Source organism: Lissotriton vulgaris, chromosome 6, assembly GCF_964263255.1.
Source record: "Lissotriton vulgaris chromosome 6, aLisVul1.2, whole genome shotgun sequence".
NCBI lineage: Eukaryota > Metazoa > Chordata > Amphibia > Caudata > Salamandridae > Lissotriton > Lissotriton vulgaris.
Window position 1 is genome coordinate 1673336636 of NC_141694.1, and position 19752 is coordinate 1673356387.

The 19752-nt window shown below is 46.4% G+C and overlaps 1 pseudogene; it reads right to left on the reverse strand.

Moving 5' to 3' along the window:
• Positions 1 to 1008: 1008 nt before the first annotated feature.
• The window catches only part of LOC147709294 (uncharacterized), a 38535-nt pseudogene continuing 19791 nt past the window's right edge, over positions 1009 to 19752 (reverse strand).

The following is a 19752-nucleotide window of genomic DNA, read 5'->3' on the forward strand; positions in this document are numbered from 1 at the left end:
GCCATTAAACACTTCCTAGGGAAGAGGGATGAATGTTTTAATGAACATTCTAAAATGGTGGTGGAGATGATATCGATGTGTTTGAATAACAATATGTTTTTGTTTGCTAAACAGTTATTTTTACAGACCAGAGGAGTAGCTATGGGGGCCTGCTTCTCTCCGAGTTACGCATGTCTGCACATGGGGTTCTGGGAGGAGCAGGTCCTGATGGTAGAACATTCTGACATTATGAATACAAAGGTGAAACTCTGGTCTCGTTACATTGATGATCTGTTTTTTGTTTGGGAGGGGACTGAAATAGAGGTGAGAGAATTTATTGATAAACTCAATATCAATAATCTTAATATCCAACTAACCAGTACTATCAGTTCCCAATCTGTTGTGTTTCTTGACGTTGAGATCTATGTTCAGGAAGGCACCCTCCAAACTAAGTTGTACCGGAAGCCCACGGCTGGTAATACGCTGCTGCATGCGGACAGCCATCATCCCGCCCACTTAATTCGCAGCATCCCCTATGGGGAGATGCTGCGGGTCAGACGTATTTGCAGCAGTGAAAACCAGTGCCGTATAGCGCAATTGCAGTGTAGGGAGCGATTTCTACAGCGTGGCTACAAACCAGCTATCTTGGATGCTGCCATGACTAGGGCTAACAGGGCTAACAGGATGGAACTCCTTGGTTTAGGAGGTGAAAATCAGCCAACTGTCCCTGCTAGAGTATGTGACAATGATACTAGATTGATCATTGGTTATAGTGACCAGCACAGATTAATTGAAAAAATAATCAGAAGCAATTGGTCTCTGATTTCAACGGATCCTGTGTTGGGCACTATTCTGCCTCAACATCCCAGCATCACATACAGAAAAGCTAAGTCAATGAAAGATAGCCTGGTATCTAGTAGCCCAGAAGTTGTAACTAGCTCCTGGTTAGACGACAGCAAGGGGTTCATACGATGTTCTAGCTGCAAAGCATGCAAGCATGGTGTGAGTAAAATCGAGGTAGTTACACCTTTATCTCCCACACCTATTAAGATCCAACAAAAACTTAGCTGCAAAACAGAATTCGCAGTCTATGTTTTAGAATGTCCATGCGGGCTCCGGTATGTAGGCAGTACTCGACCTCAGGTCCATAAGCGCATATTACAACATCTTCGTGCAATTGCACATGCTGATCCTACATACCCAGTAGCCAGGCATTTTGAAATAGCACACGGTAAAGATGCATCAACGTTGCGCTATTATGTTATAGATTGCATCCCCCCTCAAAGGAGAGGTGGTGACAGGGAGGCCCAACTCAGGAAGCTGGAGACCCGCTATATTATCTCCCTTGACACCAAGACACCTCAGGGTCTCAATATGGGAGAGGATTGCTACACACATCTATAACCTGTACATACCCATTCTGCTGTTGCACTCCAGTCTAACCTGAACCAATTTCATATGTCCTGTAACTTGAATTTAACATGGAAATGGTGGTATGGCTATTATTTAACATGAACCCTGGACCTTCATACTGTTTGACCAATGATTTTAACCTATCACTTACAAAATTAATGAATTAACATTACTTTTTGCACAATTCACTTTACAGTAGCACTTTTTTGTCATCAGGTCATGTGATGTGTTTGTAATAACTGTGTTGCACAATTGATTATCAGGCGGTTAAGATTTTTATCTTGTAGCAGCCCACATGGGCAGTATTTCTACTTGCACTATCCGATCATTTGATACCTTGGTACAAAATGAATTGTGGTTTGTACTAAGGATACAACAGTACTTGTTAACAAACAATGGTGATAATGAATTTTCCCGACAAGTACACAATTAGCATGGCGACAGTTTTAAATTGTAATATGAACAGTTAAAACTATTTATAGGCTTTTAAATGTTTTTAAACTTTTTGTATTATCAATAAGTTTATTTATTTATTTATTTATTAGCCATGCCATGAACTCTTACTTATGCAATTCTAATGATTGTTGATTTTTGCCTTTGTGTGACTCATGCATTCATGCAGTTATTATACATCTATATTGTATTTCATTAGAAAGTAGAGTATTTCTTCGCTTTCTATCACATGTGATGACTTGTATTGCACTTTAAAAGGGGTGGTCATCCCCCGTGACGTTTGTCATGTGATCAAGGCTATCTCTAGCCGAAACGCGTCATGGCGGATTGGTGCTGGGCTGAGAACTAAATAAATTCATTTGCACCACGTTTGGGTCTTGCCTGTTCCTGACTAGCGGTGTGGCTGACTGCGCTGCGCTGCGCTGTACTGGGAACTACACGTACCTCATATATATATATATATATACATATATATATATATATATATATATATATATATATATATATATATATTTATGAATATAATTCGCCAACCGACTCGAGGCTTCCGCCCCAGCGCAGTCCCAAATGAGGAAGGAGCAGACCCATAAGTTGGTGCTTAGTCATGGTGCTTTATTTCATTCAGCAAGCCAGCCGCCATAGTGCTACCTCCCGGGACATATATTTATATATATATATTTTCCTTCGCTTTATTTTGGCAGTCAGTAGCCTGTAGCACAATATGTTTGTGGTTCGCATTTTGACATCCATCTCCCTCTTTTGTGCCCTCTATGCCCTTCTATTTCATTCCTTTCTTCTCTCTAATAGTCTCTTCCCCAAAGTATCTAATTCCATTCCATCTCCCTCCACATCCTTTGCTCCCTTCCTATCCTTCATTTTACTCCCTTAGCTTTCCTTGCCCAATCTGCTTCTTCTGCCATCTGTTCCCTCCTTGCTTCCATGTCCTCTCTTGTCTCTTCCATCCTATTTCCTCAAAGATTTCAAATTATCCCATGCCGGCTCTAACTCTTGTATTGTTCAGTACCTTTCCTTTGCCTCTTCCTAGTTTGTTTTTCTGTGTCTCCCTTCCCTCTGTATTCATGTATCCTTATTTCTTTACAGCCCACTTTATTCCTTCCTTATACTCCTTGTCCTGCCTTCTCTCCATCACGTTCTCTCTTCCTCTTGCCATCTATTCCATCAATTTCCTCCTCCTTGTCTCTTACCTTCCCACTCTCCTTTCCAGTGGTTTTTTTTCCTTTGGAGATGTTAAATCGCCCTACATGCGGTGTAAACAGAGTATCCAATCCTGTTTTCTTTGCATTCTGACATTTGTAATTTAAATGTAAGAGTCCAACTACTATAATGCAAAACCAATCTAACAAATCACTAATATTAGTGACTTACTACAACGTCACCTCTCTGTCCCTCGGATGTCTCAAACTTCTCAGTTATTTTTTCACATCCATTCTCACCCTTATTTCCACTTCTCTCCTTTCTCATCTTTTCCTTTCTATTCTTTTCTCTGTCACAACAACTCCCTTATGCTTCCATCAGTCTCTCTTTCCACTTCTCCCACTCTTTGCCTCCATCCTCCCGCCTTTCTCACCATGTTGCTTCTCCTTTTAGCTCAGCTCTCAGACCTGGACTCCATGGGAGGAGTGTGTCTGAAAACATTATTTCACTGCATCTACTCAATAGAAGAAACATACAAACAGGACAAACTGGTATAATGGACATAGGCTGAGTTGGGTTTAGCAATGCGCACAAGAACACACGTTGACTGTAGATAGCTCTCGTCTGTAAGTTGTGTTGTGTGCAGTTTACATATATCAGACAAGACAGTTTGCATTTGACTTTAGTTTTCTTACAAACATAATGCAAATTGGGTCTGTCTGATCTTATGACTGACAACAGAATCGTAATACATGCAAATACATTGTTTATTGTACTGTTTTCCTGGAGTAACAACAACAGTGCTCTCGAATATTTTATGTTATCGATGCCTCTGCCTGCACTCAGTCATCATGAAGGGCAGGTCAGCAGCAGACCACAGACAGCAGACTGAGCACTGCCAAGTCTGTGACTGACGTTAGGGCCCAGAATAGCCCCACTGCTCCAAGTACAAGAGTCTCCTTGGAACCTCTGTCGACACCTGCAATTCCAGGCCACTCCATCAGGCTACACATCAGTCCTGCAGTATAGGTGATCGCATGCCCTTATTACACGTTGTGATATAGTTGACAGTCTAGTAGCTGGGGTGGGCGGAGCTAGGTGGGCAGAGGGGAAGAGGAGGAGTCAGGACAGGATGAGGGCAGTTAGAGTAGGGACAGGGGATGAGCAGGTTATACTGAATAAAGCTCCCATAAACTATAACCTGTGTCCATGGTTATTTGTAGCTGGATGCTACAACTGGCGACGAGGGTGGGATGACCAAGCCCACTGTGTGCAGAGCCCCACAAGAGCGCCCTGTCCCTGGCAGCCTCAAGGCGAAGAGAGCGCTGCCCAAGGAAAACGGAGCTGCTGCATGAGGACCGAGGCCAGCAGCAGGTGACCCTACCCTCCAGAGACTAAGAGGGTGCCAAGAGAGAGCCGAAACACCGAGCGCCAAACCGCTCGAAGGAAGAGACGCTGTTCGCGCCGAAACGCGACTCACGCGTGAAGCGTGCAAAACGGGTGAGTGCTGCACGAGCAGAAGTCGGGAGCCCACTCCGACTCTGCCAAGCCCCCAAAGGTGAAAGAAAGTACCTCAGGGTGAAGGACATCGCCCCCACGAAGTTCTACTGCCCCCACGAAGGTCTGCTGCCAAGCGCTGCTGAGCGTGGTGAAATTGGAGCCCAAGTGAGTTCCGGGATCACATTGAAACCTGTTACTGCCTTCTTGGATTTGGCGAGGAAAATCTGCGCTTCCCACCTCCACGCCTCGCGGAACCCGCTGCGCGGGTCCCGCATCGCAGAGGGGCGATCTTCTTTGGGCTTGGAAGCTGCTGCTGGGGTTAAACAGGGGCCGAGGGCTGCGAGCTAAGGGCTGGGACTCCATTTCCCAGGAGTCCCAGGAAACCGCGCCCGCTCCACCTGGGCTGCTCTCCCTCCCCGCCCGCCCCCAACAGATCGGTGAGACAAATACCGGCTTGCCCTTCACTTCGTGGGATCACATTGAAACCTGTTACTGCCTTCTTGGATTTGGCGAGGAAAATCTGCGCTTCCCACCTCCACGCCTCGCGGAACCTGCTGCGCGGGTCCCGCATCGCAGAGGGGCGATCTTCTTTGGGCTTGGAAGCTGCTGCTGGGGTTAAACAGGGGCCGAGGGCTGCGAGCTAAGGGCTGGGACTCCATTTCCCAGGAGTCCCAGGAAACCGCGCCCGCTCCACCTGGGCTGCTCTCCCTCCCCGCCCCGCCCCCAACAGATCGGTGAGACAAATACCGGCTTGCCCTTCACTTCGTGGGATCACATTGAAACCTGTTACTGCCTTCTTGGATTTGACGAGGAAAATCTGCGCTTCCCACCTCCACGCTTCGCCCCCAACAGATCGGTGAGACAAATACCGGCTTGCCCTCCACTTCGTGGGATCACATTGAAACCTGTTACTGCCTTCTTGGATTTGGCGAGGAAAATCTGCGCTTCCCACCTCCACGCCTCGCGGAACCCGCTGTGCGGGTCCCGCATCGCAGAGGGGCAATCTTCTTTGGGCTTGGAAGCTGCTGCTGGGGTTAAACAGGGGCCGAGGGCTGCGAGCTAAGGGCTGGGACTCCATTTCCCAGGAGTCCCAGGAAACCGCGCCTGCTCCACCTGGGCTGCTCTCCCTCCCCGCCCGCCCCCAACAGATCGGTGAGACAAATACCGGCTTGCCCTTCACTTCGTGGGATCACATTGAAACCTGTTACTGCCTTCTTGGATTTGACGAGGAAAATCTGCGCTTCCCACCTCCACGCTTCGCCCCCAACAGATCGGTGAGACAAATACCGGCTTGCCCTTCACTTCGTGGGATCACATTGAAACCTGTTACTGCCTTCTTGGATTTGGCGAGGAAAATCTGCGCTTCCCACCTCCACGCCTCGCGGAACCCGCTGCGCGGGTCCCGCATCGCAGAGGGGCGATCTTCTTTGGGCTTGGAAGCTGCTGCTGGGGTTAAACAGGGGCCGAGGGCTGCGAGCTAAGGGCTGGGACTCCATTTCCCAGGAGTCCCAGGAAACCGCGCCCGCTCCACCTGGGCTGCTCTCCCTCCCCGCCCCGCCCCGCCCCCAACAGATCGGTGAGACAAATACCGGCTTGCCCTTCACTTCGTGGGATCACATTGAAACCTGTTACTGCCTTCTTGGATTTGGCAAGGAAAATCTGCGCTTCCCACCTCCACGCCTCGCGGAACCCGCTGCGCGGGTCCCGCATAGCAGAGGGGCGATCTTCTTTGGGCTTGGAAGCTGCTGCTGGGGTAAAACAGGGGCCGAGGGCTGCAAGCTAAGGGCTGGGACTCCATTTCCCAGGAGTCCCAGGAAACCGCGCGCGCTCCACCTGGGCTGCTCTCCCTCCCCGCCCCGCCCCCAACAATCCTCCCATCATCACCGCCACAGCCATAAAATAAAGTGCGAATACCGCTGCGCGGGAGCGCGCGGGAGCTCGCCGGGAGAAGCCCGGGACAAGGGCGGGACCGTCTAAGGCCGTCCAAGGACGATCAAGGTCGGGTCGGGACTACTCTCTTTCATCAGTGATCTCATATCTCTCTTATTAAATTGATTGGTTGTAAGATATACAACTATATATTTACTTGTTTTTAAAAATCCACATGATGTCCTTGCGTTCAGGGAAGGGTAGACAGGTTACCGTAAAAACGAACAATGGGAAAGCCACTGGAACTTTAGACGATTTTATAACTCGGGCAACTGGGTTTTTAGAAAAAGAAATTGCCCTTACCGAAAAGCGTTTGTCCTTAGATCTAATAACAGGAAAACGCTCATCCTTGGGAGGCATTGGCTCTAAAATTACCCCCAATAAGGCACCTATCCCTGAGCAGAGTGCAGATAGTAACCTGGAGGCTAGTCCAAATTTAGTGGTAATCACTGATTCCCAGACAATCACGGTAGCAGCTCCAGGGGACTCCCAAGATGAAGCACTCACACTCACTCCTATACCCATTCCATCAGGTATCATGGGGGATAGCGCCCCAGACGGCAATTTGAGCAACTTGAGCAACAATGGGCCCATCCCCACACAAGATCATGTAGTAGTTTGTGAGCGGGAACCTAACAATCCGAATAAACGGAAAAGAGGGGGAAACCATAGAAAAGGAACTAGATCCAAGTCAGCGAAGCCAGCTCCACCCAAAGTCTTGGCAATTGCTACTAAACAAAAGGGCACCCACCTAGCTGATGCGGGTCAGAAAATCTTCTCATTTAACACCAATAATAATGACCAACTTTTGGGGGAAATTGAGAAATTGGTTCAGATGCTTTTGCTGCCCCTCCTAGAGAAAATTCAAATTGTTAATTTAAAATTAGACCAATTGAAACATCTCATCTCACTTAACACCAATTCCCTTGAAACTCTAGCAAATAAGAGTAAATCATCTGAGGTGGGGGGTACTAACAATAACAAAAACAGTACCGCCAAAAATAGTAATCCAAAAAAAGGGGGAGAGAATAAAAATGTCAGTACAACACCTAAAACACTTATATCTGGTGACCCTAAGGCAGCACCGGTTCCTCTAGTACGAACAAAACCTGTACCACTAGCTCGCACTAAACCTGCAATGGCAGTCTCTGTGGGGCCCCCTAGTCAAAATATGGCCAGTATAGCACCAACACCTGAAGTAACTACCTCTAAACAGGGAACTACTCATGGGCCCAAACCAACACCTTCACAGGGGTCTGCAGCAGACAATGAGAGAGCACACAAAAGGAAATTACCACCTGTAAATTTGCCCCCAGACTCAGTCCCTTTTATGGTAATTCTCACAGGAGTACCCCCAGTCTTGCCCAACAAAACGGAAGCAAATCAGGAGTTAAAAAACAAAGTAACATACTGGCTCAATAATAACAGACCACTTCCTCCTGATTCCAAGACAAAAATTCTTAGTGTGCGTAGAGTTCCCTGGGTGGGCCCAAGTGAGAAGGACCTAGAGGGGGACTGTATCCTGATTAATTTCAGTGATACTTGGGTAAAAGATATTATCTGTTGTAAACCAAGATTTGCTAGAGTTGGGGATATTCAATGTATAGGTTTAGAATATTTCTATCCAAATTTGAATTTTGTTCCCCCGACCGCGATTCACAAGAACACTGGGCAGACATTTAACAGGGAAACATACCCTGGGTGGGCCCGGAGAAATAGGGCCGTATGGCCAAACCAAAACAACTGGGGTCCTTTGCAACAGGGTGATGGCTTCTTTAGGGGACCAATTTATAACAATAACAATTCTTTGCAAACTTGGTACAATGACCCAAGACCAAGATTCCAGGGAGAAGACTACCTAGGATGGTTTCCAAGTAACATCCCCCTAAGAAACCGCTTTGATCCACTTGTGGGCATGGAAGAGTTAGATTGACCATCACAAAATTCTCCTGGTAATGCTTTGATAACAGGAGAGTCCAGCCAGAGGGAGAAGGGAGAAAGTAGTAACGATAACTTACGGGAGAATGTTTCCGTTGGTGACGATCGTACTTCCAACCCCTCAAGCCCCAGAGGCTGGCCCTACTAAGGAAAGCGAACTAAGTCCAATTATCTTAAAGCAAAATTTGGAAGTATTACCTGAACCTGCCAGAAAGAACCAAAGTGAACTAAGGATGTGCCTAATTTCCTGGAACATTGCTGGGCTTGCTTCAAGATTGGAGGATGAGGCATGGTTAGACTTTGTGGGTGTCTGTGACATTCTGTGCCTCCAGGAAACATGGAGTCGGTCCACTCAGAACATCGAGGGTTTCCAAGCCTTTAACACCCTTGCGGTACCTTCACAAGCGGGTAGGGCAAAAGGTGGTCTAATGACAGCAATTTCGTTAAAACTACGCAAACTTGCAACCTCTAAGATAGTTGACACTCCATGGTTTCAAGTGCTAATGTTGGTCAATTTGTTTCCTGAACCATTGTTACTGATTAATTGGTATTATAACATCTTTGATAATAATGAAACAACTGTAATGTCGAAATTGGAGGAGGCTATAGCCAGGGCACGCCACGAGCAACCCCTACTTTTTGTCATCTGGGTGGGAGACTTTAATTGTTCGTTATGCACCCATGGGGACTCGAAGGTGTGTGGTTTGAAAGACTCCCATGATCATCCCCTGACACACTTCAAACATACACCCCAGGGGGACGCTTTAAATAATATCATTATTCTAAATGATTTATGCATAGTGGAAGCCTGGGTTGGTCCAAATTCGGCTCTGATACCAACTTTTCAGGGAAGTAGAGGTATGATGAGTTTTATTGACTTTGCAATTGTTTCTAGTGGTTATTTTCATTATGTTGATAAGTTGGAAGTAACCGCTAATGCTGCCAGTGACCACAACCCTCTAATCTTATCCCTGCTTTGCCCTGTTAAACCCAAACATCCTGTCTGGGAGCAACCCATAAAGTATAACAGGAACCAAGGAATCACTCTCAAATGGGGCAAAATAGATGCAGTAGGCCTTGAGGCAGAGATCTTAAATGGATATAGCTCCGAATATGAAGCATGCCTAACACCTACAGCTAACCCCGAAAAGGTCATAGGGAATTTTGAATCTTTATGTGGGCATGTAGCCGAACGCCTCACAAAACCAATTGGGAAAAATAAAAGGTTAGGTCCCAGATGGTTTGATGCTGCATGCTCGGCAACACACAGATCTTTGAAAGCGGCATTAAAACAAAAACCTAGGGATATAGAGCTGGTTAGAGCATCTAGATTGGCCTATAAAGAAGCCATAAGAATAAGGAAGCTGGACTTAAAAAACCTAGCCTGGGAAGATCTAGAAAAGGCCTCGGAATTGAAGGACAGCAGGCTTTTTTGGGAAGTTATTAATCTCCCCCTTTTTACAAGTAATGGCAAGGACAATATTGTGATGCAGATTGCATGCGAAACATGGGAATCACATTTTGGGAACATTTTTAACCCTCATGGAATTTTACCCAATGAACCATCACTAGGAGACGCTAGGGAATTGGTGGTCTCTCAATCCTCCTTGTCCTTGAGCTCATCGCTTACCCTACAAGACGTGGAAGATGCCCTGTCGAAAGGGATACCATTAAAAGCACCTGGCCCTGATCTAGTGCCTCTGGACTTTTTCAAGCACAACGTTAAGGTCTGGGCCCCCTTGTTGCTAAATGTATTTAGAGCAGTTGTTATTGGCCGTATTCCGGCATCATGGAAGGAGGCAGTAGTGGTGCCAATTTTCAAGAAGGGCGATAGATCTGATCCCCGATGCTATCGCCCAATCTCATTAATTGATGCATCGTGTAAGATATTGGGTAGGGTGATCTTAGCCAGACTGGAAACATGGGCAGATTCGGTGGGCCTTATTGTGAATTCTCAATATGGGTTGAGGAAAGGCAAAGGTACCGTCGAACAGTGCCTGAACCTGGCCCTGATTATAGGGAAATACATGAAGGCAAGGAATTCTTCCATCCATCTTGCCTTCATGGATCTCTCAAGTGCATTCGACACTGTGTGTCGGATTAAGCTGTGGCAAATGATGGAGGATATGGGATTCGAGGAACCCTTGGTCACCTTGCTCCGTAGACTCCATGAATCAACCACTGTAGCCATAAGGTTCGGGCCAGGGGGAGAGAAAACCAAGTCTATCCTCTCAACTGAGGGCGTCCGACAAGGATGCATATTAGCCCCTTTTTTGTTTCTCGTGTACACCAATGGCCTGGAAAAATACCTGTTGGACCACTGCCATGATTTTCCAAAGGTCAACGGCAGGAGCATACCAATGCTTTCTTACGCCGACAACACGGTACTAATGACACTCACAGGAAACAGTATGCAGCACTGTCTTGATGCCTTCCACAACTTCATGTTGGACCTAGACCTGAAGGTAAACTTTACCAAATCCTTTGCTATGGTCTGTGGCCCAAAGGGCACCAAAACCAGAAAGTTTGTAGTAAATAACTCCATCATTGAAAAGGTTGAAAACTTTAACTATTTGGGAAACCTTTTCAACAACAAATTAAGCTGGGCCCCGTTAATGAAGACTCGAGTCCTGAGTGCTAGTCGCTCCATTGAAGGTCTGTTTCGTTTCTGTGGCAAACTAGGTCAAAAACCTGTTACACATCTAAAAACCCTGTACAAAGCAAAATGCTTGTCGGTAGCTACCTATGGGGCAGGGGTTTGGGGGACCGAAAGCCCTGACATGATACAAATCATGGAGAACAAATTTCTAAAGCGTGTATTGGCTATCCCATCAAGTTCTTCAAATAGATTTGCCCACGATGAGATAGGTCTGAGTTACGTGAGTGACACCATTCGCCTTTCCCCCTTATTATTATGGGGCAAAATATGGCTATCAGAGGACTTACAGCTTTCCAGAGATATCCTCCGGGACTGTTTAAAAATGGCAAACATGAAACAGATCCCCTGGCTATCTTATGTCAATGAAATGCTCCATAAATTAGGTCTGGGTGACATTTTTGACAACCCCGAAAACATACAGGGAGATGTTAAAGCTGTTATTAAATCAAGTTACTGGAAATCCCCATTTGCACATTCCCTGGTCAGCCCTCACGTTCCTACGGTTACTTTACAGCATCAGTTTTATTTAACCTTTACAAATCACGTGCAATGGTGATTCTACTTGACAAGGTTTAGGTTACACATCTTGCACTTTCTTTTTGCGTTTCCTAAACAGGGGGGTTGGTGTGAGAGACTGCCTTGTAATAACAAAGACAGCCAAAGCACGATGCATGTTGTTCTTTTCTGTTCCCTATATAAGGATCCGAGAATTAGGTTTATTAAGCCGATCCTTAAGGAAAAGCAACCATGTCATTATAAAGAGGGTTACGACCATTTGTTATCTTTGTCCTCATCCAGTGTCTGTTGTGCGATGTTAAACTTTATACGAGTGTCACTCATGATTAGAAAACGGTATGGTTAAATTGGCCCCAAAAAACCTGTCTCTTTGCCCATGTATATTGTTGTATCGAGACTCTCTTTTTCCCTGCCCTTTAATGTATACCCTGGTATGAAGAATCTATGAATTACCCTAATTCGATTGAAAGCAAAAGTTATGGGTTTTAACTGTGATCATTTTAACCAATGTACCTTATTAGTTTAGTGTATAATTGTAAAACTGTCTTTTAAAAATGAATTCCTAACTATGTCTGTATGTAATTGTTTGACTTTTATGATTCTTCTTTTCTGAATCGAATAAAGTTTTTGAAACGAAACGAGTTCCGACGTCGGAAACCTCACGCCGGATGCGTGAGTTTTGGCACGCCGCTGCCGAAGGACCCTGCAAAGTAAGGCGGGAGCCCACCCCAACCTCACCTGACTGTAGCAGTGACCAGAGGGAGCCAAATCTGGAGTGTGCTGACCCTGGAAACAACTGCCGGTGAGTCCTGTGTGAAGAATCGGGTCGAGTGCAGAGAGAGAAAGTAGTGCCTGCAGACAACTACGGCGGCCATCTTTGAGTCAGGCAACTTTTAGGACATCCTCCCTGTGCAAACTGTAGGCGGCCATTTTGAGGTCAGGCGAGCTGAGTTTAGCAACAAGCAATGGCGAACATAATAGAAACAAGCATTGGCGAAGACCAAACAAGCATTGGCGAAGAACAAACAAGCACTGATAAGAGCAAATAAACAAGCATTGGCGAGTAGAAGCCAACAAGCAGTGGCGAAAAGAAACAAACAAGCATTGGAAAAGCAAATAAACGAGCATTGGCGAGAAACAGCAAATCAGCACGAGCACCTACAAAGGTGATGCAACAAACATTGGCCAACGCAAGTGAGGAAAAGAAACGAGCACAGACGCATGCAAGGACCAGGTAAAAACGACAAGTGGACACAAATAATCACGAGCAAATGCAAGGAAGATAATAAGAACACAAGCCCAAGCAAACGCAAGAGGCGTAATAAGGAAACATAAACAAGCACTGGTGAGAAGAAGCAAACAAGCATAAGCAAACGCAAGCAACGGGTAAAGGTGATGGTGAACACATACCGAAGAGCGTAAAAGGGAGAGGAGCTGCTGGACAGAACCGCACGAGTTTCAGAAGGGCAAGACTGCAAAGGACAGTCCCAGAAACAAGCACAACATACACTGAAGTGACTGGAGGACTTGCGCTAGTGCACAAGGAATGCCCGAACGAACAAATATGTCAAACGTGCCCAGCATCACCGCGGAAGAGTCGGTAACCACCTGCCACTAGCATGCGACTCGAAAGAGAAGGAGCCTTGTGTCTAGCACAGTGCAGCTGGGTGGTGGACACTTCGGAACGCACAAAATCTAAGTGATTCACTGGCACATACTGTGATGATTGCAAAGATTATCAACGTCCCAGTACATGACCAGACCGAAGGCTTCGACTAGAGAGGATCAGCTAAGAAGACGAAAAGACGAGTGAACAACCCGTGCCCTGCAAATATAATCTATCAGAATTCTCCTCTCATGGCGGGGGAAGAAGTAGCACAACGGTTCAATCCCTGCATTGAAGTACCACCCCCAGGGGTGCAGACGGATACTTGGAGTCTGTGTCTCAAACGGAACCAATGGCTGGCAACATTGGGTGACTTCCTGGACGCCAATGGTGAACAAAGAGAGAGGAAATGTCTAATGCTGCTCCTCCATTTGGTGGGTCCTGAGGGCCGATGCCCAATCAAAACATTTTCCAAAGAAGACACAGAAATCTATGAAAGACTCCAAGAGAAGCTATGTGCCCGTCTCTCAGCACAAGTAGAGGTGGATCATGATCGCATCGCTTTCAACACAGCTCGGCAGGAACAAGGCGAACCATTGCCAACTTTCATCATTCGGTTGCAAAACCTGGTACAAGGCTGCCTTTTTAACACCTTTACGAATGAGGACGCAGTTTGACTCCGGATAATTGAAGGCTGCGCAAATGCCGACACAAAGCTCAAGATCCTGCGAGGAAATTGGTCATTAGAAGAAATCATTAGGAAGGCTGAAATTGGAATACACGTCAAGGCAAGAGACAGATCAAAGGACCTGCCTCTGAAGGCAAAATATCAAGATGCCTGGACTGATGAAACTCGGAAAATGCACAAAACAAAAAGGAGAGAGAGGGAAGGCAGACCAGTGAAAAGACAACAGGAGAGACAAAGTGACAAGGAGTACTCCGAGTCAATCAGTCAAAGGACAACCTCAAGGAGTTCTTCACCCTCAAGGTGTCATTCAAAGTCTGACGAGGAGGGAGCGTCAAGTGGGACAGATCGCACTCCTGGACAAGATGGCAACCTGCACAACAAGAGAGTAAGGAAGACAAACTATAGAAGAAGAGATCAAAATGGTCAAAACTGGAAGTTGGCGCAGGAGCATTCTTCACCAAGTTGTGAAGATGAGCCTGAAGGAACATCCAGCAGGAGAACACATCACACCCGTATCATGGGTGTCCGAGCACCAAATAAGTGGGAAGAAGAAATAGGTTGCATAAGACGAACTGACCCTCCCCAACAACGAACAGGAAAAGACCAACGCATCAATGGCACCTGGGACAACGAAGAAACTGAGAAGAAGTCGTTGATATGTGAGAAAGGCAAAGATGGAAAACCTCAAGATCAAACACAAAGAACAAGCATGTGGTTGTTGAACAACTTCTCAAATGAAACAACGTCAAAGACAAGTCGACGAAGGCGCCCGGAGAAGCGTCTTAAAGACAACCCTGAGTCAAAGAACAACGTGTCACGGCCTACTCATTTCAGAAATCCATTACTAGATACACTCTCAAAGGAACGCTTTAAAAGGAGTATGGCCAGGAACTCCTCTGAGTCAGAGAGCGCATCTGTCCGATCCTGGAAGTCGACAAAGGACTTCTCTAACCCAGAAAGCACGTCTATGGCCAGGAACTCCTCTGGTTCAGAGAGCGCGTCTGTCCGATCCTTTAAAAGGGGTATGGCCAGGACCTCCTCTGATTCAGAGAGCGCGTCTGTCCGATCCTGGAAGTCGACAAAAGACTTCTCTGACCCAGAGAGCACGTCTGTTCAATCCCGTGAGTCGACCGAGTCATTGTCCCGACAACAGCCATGGCGTCAACCACCCGAACGCACCATGGAACCAAAGGACATCCTTCCCGTCAAGAGCAACATGTCACACACTAAGGTCTCTGAATACTCAGTCACTCCACAAGACAACCTGTCATGTCAGTCACAAGTATATCCGGACATAGATCAGACGCCGTCACCCCTGAAGGGGTCCGCGAGGCTGACTCAAAGGACCTACAAAAGGAAAACAGAGACAGTGGACCTTAGTCACCGGATGGGAAGGGACCAGCCAGTCACTCCGCAAGGAAAGCTGGACGTGTCAGTAGAGAGAGATCATCATCGGATGAGAGAGAGACATGCCTATGCACAAATAGCCCACGAGTTCGCCCGACAACCCGAGGCCGCGAATGAGTTATCGAACCAAACCAAGACAATCTCGTCAGATAGTACCGTACTGTCTGGTATACATGACCCTGAATTGGAGGACAGTGTTGCCCTCGACCGGACAAGACAAAAGGAAGTAAAAGTAGATGCGGGTGCTCGGAAGAGGACCAGAACATTATCCACTCATGAAAGAGACTGAGCATCTGAACCAACAGCAGTTACACCACAGGAAGGAAACATGATGACTGCGGAGTGTGAGAGTAAACAGTTCACACGCAACGTGGTCAAGAATGCCCTGATTAAGACAACGGAAAGATTGACCAAAGCCAAGCCCACCACTGATTCGACACTACTGAGGCTTGAAGAACAGGCTGTCCGCCGACCCGTGTGGTGGATTGAAGAATTGCGAACACTGAAGACATTAAGCTCATTTTGTTAAGAAAGGAGGAGATGTGATATAGTTGACAGTCTAATAGCTGGGGTGGGCGGAGCTAGGTGGGCAGAGGGGAAGAGGAGGAGTCAGGACAGGATGAGGGCAGTTAGAGTAGGGACAGGGGATGAGCAGGTAATACTGAATAAAGCTCCCATAAACTATAACCTGTGTCCATGGTTATTTGTAGCTGGATGCTACACACGTCAATAAGGATTTTGAATATCGGATACTGTGTGCATGCTTTTCCTAAACGGAAGCATGCGCACTGTATCTCTGTTGACAGCACGTGACTTGGCTTCACTGATGATGCCCGTCATGAACGCTGATCAGCGCGTATGCCTCCAGCCCTACCGTCCCTTCCCCAATTCGTCCCAGCGTGGGGTAGAGTCAGTGGGGCTTGCTCACCCACAGTGACGGCTGATAGGGAATGGTAGTGGGGGTGTTGAGGTTCATTTAGGACAAAAGAAAGACTTACCTTGTTGCTGGCAGCCTCTTCTCCGTTTTTGTTGTTCTGGCTCTCAGCAGCACCCGAGCATCTAGGTTCCCCTAAGCCAATCACGACTCTGCTGTCACCATGACAGCAGCGTTGTGATTGGTCTGAGCGCTGTGGCGCTCAGACTGTGACTGGGAGGCCCTGCACAGCCTTTGGAGCACATGCAAAGTGTGCATGACGATTTGGCCGGCCGTGCAGCAGCAGTCACGCCTCCTCCCTCAGTCCCTCCCCTTGTGACGAGTCCAGCCTCAACCTTGCTTGCTCCTTCCAGAAAATGATAATAAAGTAACGTTATTAGCTTTGCGTTATTATACTTGTTCTTTTTACACCTAGTGGGGTGACACTCCTCTGCCTTAGCGGCGGAGCCACCCTTGCAGATGGGGACTGGGAGGCTGTGCATGTTCTCCAGTCAGGCTGTACAATACAGCCTGTGCAGAACATGCAAAGTGCGCATAACGGTTTGGCCGGCCGTGCAGCTGCAGCCACTCCTTCCTCAGTCCCTCTCTCTGTGACTAGCCCAGCTCCGCCTCAACCTGGCTCGCTCCTTCCAGAAGGAAAAATGATATTAACGTACTGTTGATAACGTTGCGTTATCATCCTTTTCTTTCTCTTTTTACACCTAGTGAAGGCGACACTCCTCCGCCTTAGCGGCACAGCCGCCCCTGTTCATTCACCCCACTTTGTGGTGGACTGGGAATGATGTATCTTCAGTGATTAACATACATCCTCGGGAAGTACAAGCTGAAGCCTGACGCGCCCAGGCTGCTTTCAATCATCGAGGGTGGACCACATCATAGGGGGGGTGGCCTAGCACTCTCTCATACCACAGAGGCTAGTGCTGAAAGCAGACAAGCCCTGAAAAACATACAGCATGCCACATGTGCAGCAGTACAGGTGCCTGTCGGTGATGTGACTCTACCTGACCCTTGCTCTCGTGCTATGCTGCGAAAACTAATTGCCGTGGGTAGGATCAGCTTATTTAACTAAAAACATAAAAGAGTTAAAAAATATGGGGCAGGCGGAGTCCACACACCCTCATTAAGAAGCCGCTACTTCTCTGGTGACCAGCAATATGTGGCAGATCTTTCTACATTTCACTGGTTGGTATTAGTATTCAGAGCTTAGCCTCTACCTGTGCTCTCCACTTCCAACTTTCCACAGGTCCCTTCCTACGTTATATGACTAACCCAATGATGATGAGTGGTCAGATAGTGAATTGGTATATGAAATCATGTGAAGACATGGATTATATCAAAATTATACTGTGAGGCCTATCATAGAAACTAGAGTTCCTGTTCTCCATCTTCTGGTTAGAGGTAGGATAGACGATGTTTACTATGGGCTTAAAGGAAGCGGTGATCTCTAGTTAGTCTTATATGTCCTTAGGCAGGTTATTTGTCTTCAGGTGCAGAATGGCAGCGGGTACCTCTAATATTAATTGGACTGGAATGTTTTGTGGCTGAAAAGGCATAGGTATTATATTCCATCTGTATGTCGAGGTCAATGTGGGGATATGTTGTGTGGAGCTCCCGTATTTGGGTTGGATGTCTGTCTCTGTCTTTTTCGCACAGAGTGCTGGTTAGGAGTGTCCCATAGCTCTGCTTATTCTGGTAGGAATGTCATTGTTCTGGATTATATTCAAGGATAAGCAACACTTCTCTTCTGCACTTTAAATATTCGCAGCCTCAAAACGCATTGGGCCTGGAGCCAAGAGCGCTGGCTGCCCTATTCTTAGAAGGGTCTTGAGGTAACAGGGATAACTCTTGGGAGTGTGTATCCACTTTGGGACTGAAATATGGAAACTGAGCCAGTGCCCTGGGGGCGAGCAATGAGGGCACACCTGGTGAGAAGGCTAGGAAAGGTGTGCACCCTGAATATCATCACCAGAATATCGGTGGGACTCAATATCTAGGACAGAATAACGAAAATATAATATTGGCAGGAAATTAGGTGTAGATTTTCTATACCTATCTCCAAATAAATGTACCGGCATGGCAAATACATCTTCAAGCTATGCAGATGTGGAGTTAGGAATAGTAGTTCTATGCTTCCCTATGTGCACTTACCGCTCGATATTTTGTCCTTCAATATTCTGTCCTTAATATTAGTGTGCCACGAATGATATTCAATATTACAACGGCCAGGAACCTATGTCAAGGATACGCTCAAGTAACCTACAGGCACCTTTCATTTACCTTATCCATTGACTGCTAGGAGTCTGTCGTATCTCCAAGTAATAAAAGCAGAGGGGGTTATATTAATTGAAAAACTATGCTATAGGGAGGGACTGGAATAAATGCCTTCTCAGGGAATAACTTGTATACGTATGATTAATAAGATTTCGGGTATCTTGCAATGCATAAACTGTCTGGTAGGAGGTGCTTAGTCCATAGCAAAATATATCAGTAATTATGAAGCACAAATGAAACGTTTTTTTTGTACTTCTTAAGTGAAACGGAAACAAAGATTTTAATAGGATAAAAAAAATCAAGTCACTTTATTTGGTGATACACAAATGGCAAATATTCACTGAAATACGATTTGCCCAAACTATTGTTTGTGTGCTGTATCGTTTTAGCAATAACACTGCATGCCTATGCAACATTAATGGCTACTACAATGGATAATGTACCGTCTGTAAATGACATGCTTTAATGATCTATTTAAGACAGCATGCTCGAAAATGCAGTAAGAAATACATACTACACCCCTACCACTCACCTGCAGCTAGGGCATGGCTGATTGATACACTTGTTCTTTGAGTGACATTTGGATTGGATTTTTCACACTCTCCATGAGTTCAGGGACGAAACATCGATGGCAGCACCCCGACTCTGAAAACACAGCCATCTCGATACCACTACTAGATGATGCAAAATACTGTGGGGCTTATTTATGAGCCCTTGCGTCACTTTTGCGCCGCCGGTGCGTCACTTTTTGTGATGCACCAGCAGCGTAAAAAATGTGCTTTGTTGCACCATATTTACAGAGTGACACATCTAGGTAGATGTGCCACTTTGTAAACCCCTGCGCCACATTATACCTGCGTCAGGTATAATGTATGCAGAGGGGCGTTCCGAAAGGGTCATAGAAGTGACACAGTGAAATCTATAAGATTTCACTGCGTCACTTCTAGGACACAAATGTGTCAATATCTTACACCTGCCTCATGGCAGGCGTAAGACTGACGCAGGCACATTTCACATGGGACTTTCCCATGTGTAATGACCCATTGCCAGAGTTGCGTCTCTTTTGTGATACACTCCAGCAATGCGTCACTTTTGCGCCTACAGATACGTCAGAAATACTGACGTATTTGTTACTCCTTGCGACATGATGCCTCATACTGTAAATATGACGCATCATTGGTGTCATAAAGAGGGCGCAATGAAAAGTGACGCATCGCTGTTTTCTCACAGCGATGCGTCATTTTTCATAGAGAAGGCCCTGTGCGTTTTTACTTTACACTAGCATACATACCTGCTGCCTTACA